We start from the raw sequence: 12,849 nt of genomic DNA, 5'->3' as shown, positions 1-12,849 counted from the left end.
GGAACCCACGTGGTGATGAGACAGAGCCAACTCCTTGCAGGCTTTCTCCCCAGACCTCCACACATGTGCTATTCCATATGCACTTATGAGTTGATATATAAATATAAAAAGAGGGAAGAAGCATTCACCAGCAGACTGGAGACAGCTAAGGAAAGAATTGAACATTCACTATAGCAATAGTTACACCCAAAGACAAAGAGAAACAGGACCATGTATGGGAGGGGAGAAAACGTATCTAAAGCTGCGGGGCAATAGAAAACAGTCCAAATACACATGAAGTGGGAGCCCCAGGAGGGAGTGAGAGATAATAGCTAGCCGGGCGGTGGTGGCACATGCCTTTAGTCCCAGCACTCAGGAAGCAGAGACAGGCGAATCTCTGTGAGTTCGGGGCCAGCCTGGTCTACAAAGTGAGTTCTAGGACAGCTAGGGTTACACAGAGAAACCCTGTCTTAAAAATACAAAATAAACAAACAAACCAAAAATGAGATAATAGCTGAGAATTTTCCAAATTCAATGAAAGACAACAAATCACAGACCCAAGAACTCTAGCAGAACCTCCCAAAAGATGTGTGTGTGTGTGTGTGTGTGTGTGGTGTAGTCAAATTGCCAAAGACAAAAATAAAAGTACAGGTTAAAAAGTAACCACAGGGGAAAGTTATATACACAAGAACAAAGACAATATTGACTCCAGGCTCTTGCCAGATGCTCGCAAGCCAGAACACACAAGAGAGTGACATCTCCAACACAAGGAAGCAGTCATCCCACAACCCCACCCCAGTGAAAAGGTCATTACAAAAGGCTGGCTAAAAAAAAAAAAAGAGTTTGAGCCATGCATGGTGGCATATGCTTTTAATCCCAGCATTCAGGAGGCAGAGACAGAAGCATCTCTTTACATTGGAGACCAGCCTGGTCGACATATCGAGTCCCGGACAGATAGGGCTACACAGAGAGACCCTGTGACGGTGACACCACTTTGGAAGATAAAGGTTAAGTGAGACTTGTGTATGTACGACAGCAGATGGAAATCTAGATTGACACAAAGAAATGGGACTGCTGCCAGCTCTGAAATAAAACAAAAAGAAAGTAAATGTAAAAGACCATTACTAGCCGGGCAGTAGTGGCACATGCATTTAATCCCAGCACTCGGGAGGCAGAGGCAGGTGGATCTCTGTGAGTTCGAGGCCAGCCTGGTCTACAAGAGCTAGTTCCAGGAAGGCTCCAAAGCTACAGAGAAATCCTGTCTTGAAAAACCAAAAATAAAAAATAAAATGAAATGTGTTACATTCATTTATATATAAAAAAATTACTCAAGCACATGGCCACATGTAAATTAGGCAGTTATATTAATATCAGACAATGGAGGTTTCAAATAATAGTATTGGGACTAAAAAGGGTGTAATGTGTAATAATAAAGAGCTAATGTATCAAGAAGTCAAAACAACCCTAAATATGTAGAGTTTAATCACCGACCTCTAAAATATGGCAAAGCCCGACAGAGCTGAAAGAAAAAATACACAAACCCATACTTACAGCTGAAGGCTTCCCATTTTCTCTCCGTTCTTGAATTGAAAGAACAGTTTGCTGTGGGGGTGGAGGGAGACTTGGCAAGACAGATATATCAGGATTCTGCCTAAAAAAAATAATTCTTAACAAGCATTTTAAAATTAAAGTCATACAAATTATGTCTTATAACCAAAATGGAATTAAGCGAGTAGACAAGAAGCTGAATGTCCCTCCCCAAATGTCTAGAAACAACACATTCTGAATAAACAAGCTCAGAGAAAAAGTTACAAAGGAAAAATTTAAATATTTTCCATTGAGTGAAAATGTAAACATAACATCAAAATTTCTGGGATACAGTTAGAGAGGTTTTTAGAGAGGATTAGATGCTTACATTAATCCCAGCGCTTGGTAGGCAGAACAGATGAATCTCTGTGAGTCTGAGGTCAGCCTGGTCTGCAGAGTGAATTCCAGGACAGCCATAGCTATGTAGTGAGACTCTGTCTCAAAACAACAATAACAACACACACACACACACCAAAAAAAAAAAAAAAAGCAAGAAAGGCTTGCCATCAATAAAACGAAGGAAAAAAAAAAGCAAATTATAGCCAAGGCCAGCCGAAGAAAGGCATTAAGATAAAAGCAGTAGTAAATGAAATTGAAAACAGGTTGAAAAACTGAGGCTAGTCTAGGAGGCTGGCCTAGGAGAATGGTCTACGAGGCTCATCAAGGGAAAAAATGGAGTGAAGAACTAAAAAATAGTTATTGCTTTCCGATAGAATTAATCCAGAAATCAAATTAAGGCCTTCACATTATGATTTGAGCTAATATAATAGATCTTTCACGCCAAGAAAAAAAAAGCAATCTAGAAGCAACACTGTGTAGTTAAGCAATATGTATAGTTATTGGTATTTAATGACATTTAAGATACCCAGTTACATTGAGAAACTAATAATTTAAGACACAATAAAAAGATACAGAATATTGAGTATATATGCTTTATCTTTCTATACCCAATGATGAGGACATTTTCATGTTGTTTATGCTCCTGTCTTTGTTCCAGTATGAACTTTCCAAACTGAAATTAATACAGGCTTTTTGAAATGGCAGCTCCCTTCATCAGTGATGGGGCTAATTTGCTTATGCTGAAAGTCATATTCAAGCGAAGACTGATGTTTTCTTTCTGCTCCACATTCACCTAAGTATCTCCTTCTAAGGTTCAAACATCTGGATAACAAAACTGACTATACATTTTTCCTTAAAATTCCTTCTCGACTGGTTCCAGAAAGTATATTAGTGACATCACAATTTACCTAGGGTTGTTTCCTGGGCTGTTTAAAATAGCTAATGCCAGCTGAATGAAGGCATGTATGCATCTCTCCTCTCCTCTCCTCTCCTCTCCTCTCCTCTCCTCTCCTCTCCTCTCCTCTCCTCTCCTCTTCTCTCTCTCTCTCTCTCTCTCTCTCTCTCTCTCTGCCCCGACGTGGATGCGACTAGCTGCTCTAAGTTTCTGCTTTGCTTTCCCTGCTATGATGAACTGCAACCTGCCGTTGTAGCCAAATACACCATTCCTCTTAAAATAAAATACACAAAAAAAAAAAAGAAAGAAAAAGAGTTACCATCACAGCTCCAACGGAGAGTAAAAGAATAGCAAGTGCCTGTTATAAACAGCTGTGTAGCAGTGTATTTGATATTTTAGATTATATATCCTAGTGGAGTGGAATAGTCAAGCCATTCCTTCTACAACTGCTCCTTGTATAACAGTGAGTTTGAGGCCAGTCAAGAGGGAGGGGAAGGATACAATGTGTCCATTTCTTTGGACAAGAAACTTCTGGTCCCAAGTGGGGTGAGGTTGACATGGCAGAGAACAAACTGGGCTAGCTAACTGAGTTCAAATTCCCCTGAGTTTATCTTGGATCTGGACCTATTTCTCAATATCAGGTACACAAGAAGTTACAGCTATAGTGGCAGACTTAATTCTGGGGATTGCCCAACAGCAGTGTTGTAAAAATCCCCAAATCCTTCTCCCCGACCCTCCCTTTATTCTCTCATCTCTCCCCAATCAGTGCCAGGATGCAAGCAAAGCCCTTACTTAGCCTTGGACTAACCAGGACTAAGCAAGTCGGACTCCTTGTCTAACCAGTAGCCTCTCTAAGCCCCAGTCCTGGCCCCCACTCTAAGGTTGTAAATTCAAACAACAGCAAAAGGTTAGATCTGAATTTGTAAGTCCCTAGCCTTGTCCCTAGAGGAGTCTTCCCAGACGACTCCACTGCAGGCTCTACACCTTGCTTTCAACTTGACTTTGAGCTTTAGAAGCTTCAGGATGGCAGAGGTGGAGTCGTTTTCCTCTGAAGTTCACATAAAGAACTTGGCAAAGAACGTGGTAGTGAGTGAGAGACTGATTATACATCAGGGGATAAATGGCATCAGCTGGTCTAAGTCCCGTGAGATTTAAAACGGCGTGGTCCCAGTCCACGGAAAATACATGATTGCTGAAGTAGGAGTGGACAATGACATGGATAAGATGCATCCTTCATCCTTAAATAATTCAATGAATGTTTGCTGATGTCCACCTTCTGCTGGATCTTGTGCTGGGCCCAGGATTTCGGCTGTTGTACTTCTTTTGGGCCCTCTTTACTTCTGCAGCTGAATGACTTTTCCCCGAAGATGACAGACCTCTGGGTAGGGTCCCCAGCACACCAGTAGAACATTTGTTTGTTTATTTATTTAGTAGTGCTGGGAGTGGATCTCAGGGCAGGCTAAACACATCCTGTCACCAGCTTCCTGGGACAAGATATGACAGAGCAAGTCCATGTTCCACTATAGTCTCCTAGCCTGCACAGTTCAGGGAGTTGTTCTCACAGGGTGCCCAGCAAAATCAGCAGGAGCAATTCCTGGGAAGTTGTTAGAACACACTAAGGATTACCAACTCAGAGCCACACAACCAAAAACTCTAGGAGTGGGCCCAGCCACTTGGTGGGTTGTGCTGCATATGTGGGGGCAGGTGAGTATTGTGTGTGTGTTGCGGGGAGGCCAGAAGTTGCTATCAGAAGAACCACTCTCCACCTTATTTTGGCTGTTGCTGTTATTTGACAAGGTCTCTCACTGAAAACCCAAGCTTAATGACGTGTTTGATTTGCATGGAGTCCACTGATTTGACCCAGCTGGCTGACCAGAGAGCTCCAGCAGGCCTCTTGTCTCTGTTTCCCCATGTTGAGATTACAAACACCCCCCCTCCCCATTCCTGACTTTTTGTGTAGATGCTGAGTCTTTGGGCTTGCATGACAAGTACTTTATCAACAGAAGCATCTCCCCAGCCCAATTTAAGGATGATTGTAATGTACCCTAAAAGTGGTACCCTACAGTACCACTGTACTGGTAAACAGTACAGTGTGGCAGTAATTATGGGAACACAGAGACTGGCTCAAGTTGGCCCTCCTCCACAACGTATCAGTTTCCCAGGCCACCCCTCTCTACCTTTTACTGGCATCTCTAACTTCCTCCATGTGTTTACGCCATCCATGCGCAGAGGTGCTTCCCTGGGTTGCGGGTTTGCGTTGCGTTGCCAGCAGGGCGGGTCTTGACCACTTCTCTGCAACTCTGGGCAGCCCAAAACTTAATCTACTGAGGAGGCTTTGTTTGGGGAACAAGTCCTGAGGCTGTTGTGGATGATGGAGTTCAGTTTCCTCCTGCGGTTGTTGTGAGGGTATCCTCTCTTTCCAGTCACTGTGTTTTCCTTTGTGAATAGTGGTCCTCTCCCGGGTTGAGGGACGCGTTTCTGACATTTCTGGTCTCCTTTGGTGTGAGCGGCTTCCCTGGGCATTTTCCCCTTTTCTATGCCTGTCACATTTGATAGAACCCTTTGAACACATTGCTGCATCTACAGGCAGGAAGCCCTGTTCCGTTCATTCTTCAACTATGATCTTTCTGTGGGGGTCACTGTCAAGAGCTGTGCACCAGGTCCTGTGTTAGACCCTGTGTTTGTAATGTCACGCCTTACTTCAGCCCCTCAGGGGGCTGTCCTTACTTCCAGTGAACGGAACTGAGGAAAACTGAGGCGCGAACAGCAACATGAACATAGGGCAAGGGCAGGGTTTTGTTTGTTTTTTTTTTTTTGCAGGGGGAAACCCTGCTGAAGGCCTGGGTGTGTATAAATTGGAAGTATTTTGATTGGAGAATACTCAGAGCTACCATAAAAATAATCGGATGGCCCGTCCTGAGTTCCTACTTGGTACTGTGGGGCTTTAGAATCACACCTGCCTTGTGGTGTAGGCACACAGGGCTCACCATCTGCCTTCACCATGTCCCTGGTCCATGTTTTCAAATAGTGCTTCCCAGATCCCTTGAAGGCACAGGCAAGAGAGTTAAACATTTATTGTGGGGGGTGACCAAATAGAACTCTGGGGTCACCCTTTCTAAGCTAGACCATCCCTGTTACTCATGTGACCTCTTGGGCTTCTGAATATAGCTGCACTTGAAGCAAGTGTTTCAGTGGTAAAGAGCTGGGGCAGCCAGGCACAAAGGGACATCCCGGCACTTGAGAGGCCAAAGTAGAAATATCAGCGTGGGTTTGAGACCAGCCTGAGCTACACTGTGAGACCCTATCTTAAAAATACAAAATAAATCAGGTAGAATGGTTGATGCCTGTGATCTCAGAACAAAGGAGGGTGCGGCAGAAGGATTACTGGGAACCATGGGCAGTCTGGGTACAGAGAGGCAAGAGTAACAGGAGAGCAGGAACAAGCTACATATCTGCAGCTTCCTTAGGATCTGAGCTTACTGGAAGGTCTCAGACAAGGTGAGTCAGCACGGCAGATGAAAAGTGCGTGCGCTGTGACTTCTCTGTAATGTGTGTAAGTCTTCCACCCCATGCACCGTGACTTCTCTGTACCGTGTGTGTGTAAGTCTTCCACCCCCTTGGCTGTGGGGAAAAGGCCTTGGGCGAGTTGAGTAAGACTGTTGCAGACAGAATGATGCAAGGGGGCTCTCTGTACACATTGCAACAGAGTATTCTAAAAAGGGGCCTGGAGCTACTTTGATGCTGTTTCCCGAGGGGAATCAGCTCCGGGCTACTTACTCTGCTGTCAGACAGACCTGCGGCACAAGGGGGGGGGGGCACAGACCACTGCTGAGCTTGCTAAGGGAATGTGTGCTCTTGGCTTGGGTTTGAAAGCCAGAGCCTCCTTCATGTAGCCCCTTCCCTTCTTCTGCCCTCTACACGTTACTGTGTCTTAGAGATTCCCAGCCTTGTCATACCTCAAAACACCCTTCTTGGACCATATACTACTTCATTTTGTCTGTGTCACCATTATTCATTCCTCTATCCTCCCCCCAGTCCTACCACCAACATCACCCAAGTCCCTTTGTGCAAAGATCACCAGTACCTCTGCCTCATGGAAGGCTCTCCATGGGAGAAGATAAATATGTAGGCATTGGATGTTATAGGTCTCATGAAGGGCACAGGAGGGGACTAGGGCCACGTGCGGCACACCTACCCTTTTCTCTCAGCACGAATCTCCACTTTGTTCTATTCTGCACTATCCCAGGTGCTCGGCATTATGGGGAACCTTGTTAGCCAACCATCTTTAAGAGGTGGGTCTTAGTTAAGGTGTGGCTTCACTGGGACCTAGGGTAAAAGGTGTGCAACTCCAGGTGCTCACTCTCTCTGTCTCTCTCTCTCTCTCTCTCTCTCTCTCTCTCTGCACCTTTTCCCATGGGACGTTGCTGTGCTGGGATTTCTTGTTTCCTGTTTCGTGAGTTTTCCCCTTATAATAAATAAAATACAATTGTTTTATCCTTAGCTAGCCTGGTTATTTCAACATAGCATGCTGACTCCAAGGGGCTAGCATCACTCTCTGGGTAGAAAGAAGCCCTGACATTAGCCTTGGAGGAGGAAGGGAAGGGCAAAGAATAATCCTGCCAGGTTACCATAGGTCATCTTTGCCCCCAGCTCCTATTGGGCAGCCTTCTCCCCTCAGCTCCCACTCTGTAGGGCTTTCTCCTTTTGGTGTGTCTGTCCATGGGCCTTAAATGTTAATAGCTTTGGAGAAAACCTCCCATATCCATGCCCACTTCTTTGAAAACAGTCTTTGTATTAAACTTCCCTCAAATTACCCAATTTGAGTAGGCCGTTCCCTGCAGGGAATCTAATTTGAGGCAGAGGTGATCAGGAAGGATGCCATAAAGGTGATGGTTAAAGGTGTTCTTGTTAGTGATCTTCCAAAGCATAGAAATGAGCATGCATCACCTCTGCTAAAAACCCTCCACGGCTCCTCATTGCTCTGAAGACAAAGTCCACATTCTATAACCTGGGAATGGATACCGTGCTCTCTCTGGCCCCTAATGACCAAGTGGCATGTAGGGATGTCTACTAGAAGGACAGTGAAGGGCTTAGAAATGGGAGGAAGGAAACCCAGGAGGGTGCAGCCCTGCCACATAGCAGCTCCAGCTGGCAAATTCCTGCCTAGAGAAGGACATGGGTGAGTTCTGAGCCAGTGAGCCATGCCAGGCTGCCTTCTCCTTGCCCAAACCTCTGCCCTCCTTCTCTCTGCAAGCGAGGTGAGCCCGTCCTGAGTTGAACCTCAAAAGGCCTAGCCATGGGTGTGAGACTGACTTAAATCCAACCCAGTCCCTGACATCCATCATCTCCCTGAGATTTATTCAGTCTTTTTTAACTACAAAATAGAAATAACCAACCTCACAGGTTGTGGGAGATGCTTAAAGGGAGTGATGGATGATGAAGCCTTTCACCCAAGAGTTCTGTGTTCAAGGTGGGTCCTCTTCCAGGTAGCTGGGCCGGGTGAGCAGGGAAAACATGTGGGTTGTAGGCTAGAGAGGCTGGGGTGTGAATTCCAGTTTTCCGTTGTCTGAAATGCTAGGAACCAGAAGCATTTCTGATCTTTGATTAGGGAGGTTCTGCCTGCATACATTTACTGGACAGCACTGGGCATTCTCTTTACCTTTCTGCCCCTCAGTCACAGAGCTGAGTGCTAATCACTTGCAGCGGTTGTGAGAATAGACAGGATCCCATCGGCTGGGGCCCTACCACAGAATAGGGTGCTTAGCAAATGCTTTCTTTCTCTCTGTGCCTGCAGGGCAGGCATCCTCCCTGCTCCATAAATCCCACTTATTCCCCTCTTCTGTGTGATCGAGGGAGTAAGGTTTCCAAATCCAGTCTGTACACAGATCCACAGAAACACAAGGGCGTGTACACAGTGCCCAATGGCAACCTGCCAGGCAGTGGTGGCACACGCCTTTAATCCCAGCACTTGGGAGGCAGAGGCAGGTGGATTTCTGTGAGTTCCAGGACAGCCAGGGCTGTTACGCAGAGAAAAGCTGCCTGAGCGTGGCAGGAGGAGGAACCAACCTAACAGCAACCTGACACTAGTGACTGGATGGAGCATTCAGACTGCACACTTAGTAAAGCCCTTCTTGGATGTGTGACTTGACCTGTGTCTGGTTGTTCAAAGTGTTCATGAGCCAGGAAGTGTGACAAAGAAGGAGACACGGGTCTAGAACCCATCTCATGGCTGACCTGTTTGCCCTTGTGAAGAGCAGGCAGGCGATCACAAAATTCTAGGGGTGTTTAGATGTGTGGACAGGAAACCAAAGCCAATAAACACTGTGAACCCCAACACCCACCATCCTACAGAGGAAAAAAATCCAAGCCGATGTTCTCTCAATGTTTAATGTGTACGGATGTTTGCCTTCATGTATGTCTATGCACCACGTACATGCCTGGTAACTACTGATTGCCTGGGACTGGAGTTATGAGCAATCGTGAGCTGTCATACAGATGCGGGGAATTTAACCTGTGTCCTCTGGAGGATCAGCTGATACTCTTACCTGCCGAGCCATCTCTCCAGACTCACAATGTCTCCTTTTAATGTTCTAACAGTGGGTGTGATTTTTTCATCCAAATCCAATCTGAACCAGAGCACATAAGCAGAGGGCATAGGCATAGAAACTGGATAAGGGGATTCTTAGACTTCCTCTGTAGCCCTTGGTACATGTTCCCACAAATGAAGGGTCTAAACTAGGGATTAGATTTATTTTCTTTCTTTCTTTTTTTGGTTTTTCGAGACAGGGTTTCTCTGTAGCTCTTGGAGCCTGTCCTGGAACTAGCTCTTGTAGGCCAGGCTGGCCTCGAACTCACAGAGATCCGCCTGCCTCTGCCTCCCGAGTGCTGAGATTAAAGGCGTGAGCCACCACCGCCCGCCTTGTGTAGTCAATTTTTGAGCTTCGCTTCCTACCTTCTTATTTTTGCCAGCTATATTCTTTCTCTAGCCACACCAGGGTCCCACTCCCAGTTCTCTGCTCAGGCCGGAACCTCTGAACAGCTGCCCTTCCTCTCTGATCAAAAGAACCAGACTCACCTCACCTCCAGCAGCAATATTGCCTTCTCTCATTTACCGCCTCCTGACTAATCCACTGCTCACTGAGCCTCTTGGCTAAGTCAGGCCCACAACGGGCACAGACCAAGGGCTCCTGAGCTTGGGCAGATTCCAAGCTCGGTGGAGACAGCCAGCAGCAGCCAGGAGGGAAGGGCTGACCTTGGCCTGGCCTTCGCTTTTCCCCGCACCACAGCCTCTGGCCATCCTCTGACCACTAGTCTCAGCTCTTTGTTCAGTCTCCACAAAGGCAGGGACTAGGTCTGATTCTGTGTGTTCCAATCAGTACCTGGCCCAGGGAGGGTGCACAGAAAAATGCTGAAGTCCACGAACTTGGGATCTGAATGTTTCCAATGGGCCTTGTTTACCTAAAGTCTTGCCATTTGTTATTAAGATAATGATATCTTACTTGTGTTGGATAATGGCAACACCCTTCCCATATTATTTTAGTTGATCCCTAAGTACGTAAGTATATCAGTAAGATGGGAAAATGCCACCTCTTTCTTTCTGTCTTCCTCCTTCCTTCCCTCCTATTTCTTTTTTGAGACAGGGTCTTCTGTAGCTCAGGCTAACTTCCAACTCCTTTAACTCCTGGAGGAAGCTCCCTCCCCACCTGCAAAGTGCTTGAATTATAACAGGTGTGCACAACCATGCCTGGCTTCCCACCTCCACTCTGTGGTGAACAAACTAGTGACTTACCCAAGAACTCTTGCCGATAGAGGACAGATCACACCTCGGGCCTATAGCCAGCTTAATCTCTGCCAATTAGACAACATTAAAGGTGAGTGAGCAAGCCATTGTCTCATTATAAGGTCTCCTCCACAGAAAACACTCTAGAGCAGGGATATGCTCTAGACCTGGGGTCTTCCATGCCAACACGAGACGGTGTGTGTTGCTAGGCTCTGAACCTAGAGGCTCATGTGTGCTAGACAACCAGGAGGAAGGAGGCTTGCCTCCAATAACCCACTGGCACTCTAGCCCCCGTATAGCTGAAGTCTTCTTTGTTTCCCAAATACATTCCTGCCCTCTCTCCTCACAGCTGTCACATAGCATACATTGATCTCGAGTCTCCCGAGGACATGCTAGCCTACTAGCCTTCCCATTCCCTAACAGGACCCAGCTCTACTGCAGAGAAATCCTCACACAAGGATCCTTCTGCCCTGGGGTATTTTCCTTCTGCTTCTGGTAGACTCAGGCCTCAGGGTTTGGTAGTATTGTCTCAATGAGATTCCTACCCCACCCACCCACCCACCAAGTCTTTGAAGGCGTTAAACAAAGGCAAGTGATTTGGGGTTCACTAAGGACATTTGCCATGGGCCCAGGGACTGAGACTCCTAGCCTGCTTCGCACTCCAGTTGGAACTCACCTTTCTGCCTGGCAGTGGTGCACGCCTTTAATCCCAGCACTTGGGAGTCAGAGGCAGGTGGATCTCTGTGAGTTCGAGGCCAGCCCTCAAACAGCTACAAGAGCTAGTTCCAGGGCAGGCTCCAAAACTACAGAGAAACCCCTGTTTCAAAAAGAAAGAAAGAAAAAGAACCCCCCCCAAAAAAACAAACAAACAAATCTTCACCTTTCTTTTCCACTCCCCCACCAAAAGGCCCTGTGCCCCAGGCCTTAGGTATGCAAGCCAATGCTGAGCCACACCCCACCCAACCCTCCTATGCTTTTATTTCTGTGTGCCCTCTTGTCTATTTCTCACACTCTGTAAGAGGGCTCCTAGAATTCATCTCACTGTGGTCATTTTCTTTATTAAGGTTCTCTCCCAAGAACCCATTCCCACCTCAATGTCTGGAGAGACGGGACTCTCAAGAACCAAGCTCCAGCCCCTATTACCACATTACCATGTTACTGCAGCCTTATCCTATGCAGTTGTCTTGAGTTCTCCTGACACGCTGACTGTTCAGACACTACACCCTCCTTCTGCAAAACTCCCACTCAGTTGTGGGCGGTGGAAAGAGTTCCTAACCTTAAGCGCCAGTAGCTAGCCAACTGCTTTTCATCCCTCACCCCCTTAGTTCTCAAAGCATCTGTTTGTTCCCATTTTACAGACAGGAAAACTGAAGTGAAAACCGAGTATGGTGGCGCATGCCTTTAATCCAAGCATCCTGCCTTTCGTCCAAGCGTTCCAGAAGCAGAGGCAGGTGGATCTTTTGCGTTCAAGGCCAGCCTGTCCTCCAGGACAGCCAAGGCTTCGTAGAGAAACCCTGCCTCAAAAAAAGTAAAAAACAAAACAAACAAACCAACAAGAAGTAAACAAAAACCCCTGAAGTTGAGGAAAAGCGGACTGGGACTGGATTTGAAGTGCATCGCCATGTTCCACAGTATTGCCTCTGTGCCTGGTGTTTTGAGACAGGGTCTCACTTTGTAGCCCAGGCTGACTTCAAACTCTTGATCTCTCACGATCCTCCTGTCTCAACACGTCCCCCTACCCCCACCAACTGCTAGACTTACAAGCGGCAGACTCCACCGCTCCAGGTTCTTCCTGATAAAAGGAAAGCAGGGCGCTTGGGGAGTGATTTGTGACGCCCAGCTGTAACCGAACAAATCCCAACACTACTGACCACAGGAGAAGCCTGCCTAACTGCAACCAAAGGCAAGCGTAGCCAAGGAAGAACACAGGCACAGGCACGCTGGCGGTCGTACCGCACGTGCTCAACTTCCCGGCCCACGTTCCAGCTGCTGGACGGTACCAATGTCTTCAAGGGAGGAAGAAGGAGGAAGACAAGGTGGTCTCTGGAGCAACCAGGCGTGCTTTTATGCATCTGAACTCTTGTTCCCTCTGCCTTACTTGCTAAACTCTGTTCCACACCGGCCAGGCCATGGCGCTTTCCCGGGCTTTGCACATAGCCTAGCCGCGGAGACTCACCCCCCTGCCAGAACATGGTACGGTCCGGGGTGGAGCCGTAAACCACGCCTTCTGACGTCACGACCCGCCCCGTTGTGAGGTTATAAAGTGCGC

This window comes from Alexandromys fortis, unplaced genomic scaffold (assembly GCF_014885135.2).
Source record: "Alexandromys fortis isolate MF-2015 unplaced genomic scaffold, M_Fortis_MF-2015_v1.1 scaffold_77, whole genome shotgun sequence".
Classification (NCBI taxonomy): Eukaryota; Metazoa; Chordata; class Mammalia; order Rodentia; family Cricetidae; genus Alexandromys; species Alexandromys fortis.
This window is presented reverse-complemented; position numbering follows the sequence as displayed.